The sequence below is a fragment of the Nycticebus coucang genome, chromosome 1 (genome assembly GCF_027406575.1).
Source record: "Nycticebus coucang isolate mNycCou1 chromosome 1, mNycCou1.pri, whole genome shotgun sequence".
NCBI classification, from domain to species: domain Eukaryota; kingdom Metazoa; phylum Chordata; class Mammalia; order Primates; family Lorisidae; genus Nycticebus; species Nycticebus coucang.
In genome coordinates, this window is record NC_069780.1 from 25107284 (window position 1) to 25109818 (window position 2535).

At 45.8% G+C, this 2535-nt stretch overlaps 1 pseudogene; it reads left to right on the top strand.

Moving 5' to 3' along the window:
• Window positions 1-1517: 1517 nt before the first annotated feature.
• Window positions 1518-2308, top strand: LOC128588271 (keratin, type II cytoskeletal 8-like; annotated as a pseudogene).
• Window positions 2309-2535: the final 227 nt, after the last annotated feature.

Consider the following 2535-nt stretch of genomic DNA (forward strand, 5'->3'; position numbering starts at 1 on the left):
TTTTGCTGTTGATGACATTTAAAAGTGGATTTAATTTCCTCTATTTCTTTCCTCTACACGGTCACAATTACACTTACCCTTGTTGAGTTCTCTATTTACAAATAATCTTCAAGCACAGTACTGTCCTGCCTTGTTTTGATTTTCTAAACTTTAAAACTAACAGCCAGTTAGACACTGACAGAAGCAAATGGCCCACTTACCTGTTTATTAGATTCTGCTAGTTGTGTTAATAATGATTATTTTAAAACAATACAAATATAAACACAATATTTCTCTTTCCATGTTGAAATATACACGGCATGCATAGTGCTGAGTCTATAAAATCAACACTGTTTTTTTGGGTGTAGCATTTTTATAAGTTTATTTTAATACACCTAACCTGTTTCTGGATAAGGGCAGACATTATCCTTGAATTAAAAATATGGTGATCTGAACAAGATCATGTAGACTCCTTTTTCTCTGCTCCTCTCAGCTAAATGCAAATAAAATCAGAAAGAGGGGCACAGGAAAGAGGGCACATGGAGAGCTTTGAAGTTGGTAAGAGGAAGCTGGTTGAAGATCACAAGGGTAGAGAAACAACATGGCAACAAAGGCTCCCACACGTGCTACTCAACAGAAGGCAATCCAAGCGCAGTGTTTCCTAAACCAGAACCTAGCAGCAAAAGGAAGTCCAGTTAGGCTTTGTTTTTCCCCTGGATTGACAGGAGTTCCCTCTGACAATTTCATTTGAGCCTAATAGCATTGAAAATGGTGTTATTAGTGGGAACCATGCTAAAAAAGAGAGGAGCTAATGAAATGAGATTTATCCCCACTTGACCACAAAATTTCTCTATCTTAATAAAAGGCCACCACAGCAGCTAGGTGGGACAGTAAGAGGGATGCCACTATAAGAAGTAGCTTGACCTTGAAAACCTCGTAATCCCACTGGGCCTGACAATCTCCTTTGGTCCTTCTTGGGTTGCCTTTGGTGCCCCACATATGCACAAAGACATATGTTCCAAAGTACTCTATGTAAATTTAGATAGGATCCTTAAAAGAGGTACAAGCAGCCCACAGGAAGAAAAGACAAGAGAAAAAGAAGAATGAGGACCAGGGAGACAAACACAAAATGAATACTAAAATGCGAGACTTACACGGGGACAGCTGAGTGGCCAGGAAGTAACAGGAGAGTCATAGTATTCAGCCTTAATAAGCTCCTTGCCCACCAAGGGGTATCTCGCCACAGTGAAGACTCCCTTTTCATACCTGCAGGCACAAACCCAAAAGCGCCAGATAGCTTGGCCTGGGGAAACTTCCGCCCCCTAAAACACCATCGTCAGGGACTAGTGGAAACCCAGAAAGAGAAGATAACCCATGCAAACCAAAATAATACCATAAATCTTCTGAAAATAAACTGTGAAGAATCACAGCCCACAAATTTAGGCTGAAACATGTATGCTAACAAATAGGATGACTAACTATTAAAATATAAGATTTAGATCCATCTAGAAGCAGATTTTCCCTCCTTCTCGAATCTCTGGTTTGGCCCACCTGCCTCTACTCCAGGCTTCACCATGTCCATCAGGGTTACCCAGAAGTCCTACAAGGTGTCCAGCTCTGCCCCATGGGCCTTCAGCAGCCGCTCCTACAGCAGTGGGCCTGGTGCCCCATAAGCTCTTCGAGCTTCTCTCAGGTGGGCGGCGGCAGCTTCCAGAGTGGCCTGGGCACAGGCTTAGGTCCGGGTGGAGGCTACAGCGGGGCTGGAGGTACGGGGAGCATCACAGCCATCACAGTGAACCAGACCCTGCTGAGCCCGCTCAACCTGGAGGTGGACCCCAACATTCATGCCGTGGGCACCCAGGAGAAGGAGGAAATCAAGACCCGCAACAAGTTTGCCTCCTTCATCGACAAGGTGCACTTCATGGAGCAGCAGAACAAGATGCTGGAGACCAAGTGGAACCTCCCGCAGCAGCAGAAGAGGCTTGCAGCAACATGGACAGCATGTTTGAAAGCTACATCAACAACCTTCGGCGACAGCTGGACACACTGGGCCAGGAGAAGCTGAAGCTGGAGGCAGAGCTTGGCAACATGCAGGGGCTGGTGGAGGACTTCAAGAATAAGTACGAGGAGATCAACAAGTGCACAGAGATGGAGAATGAATTTGTCCTCATCAAGAAGGATGTGGATGAAGCGTCCATGAACAAGGTGGAGCTGGAGACCTGACTGTAAGGGCTGACTGACTAATCAACTTCCTCAGGCAGCTGTATGAAGAGGAGATCCGTTAGCTGCAGTCCCAGATCTCGGACACATCTGTGGTCCTGTCCATGGACAACAGCTGCTCCCTGGACATGGACAGCATCATCGCTGAGGTCCGCGCCCGGTACAAGGAGATCGCCAACCGCAGCCGGACTGAGGCTGAAAGCGTGTACCAGACCAGGTATGAGGAGCTGCAGGTAACCTGGGTTACCCCCCTCTTACACCCCTAACTAAAAACCAATTTGCTTTTTCCAAAATAAAGCCTCAGCCTCAAAAAAAAAAAAAAAAAAATATATATAT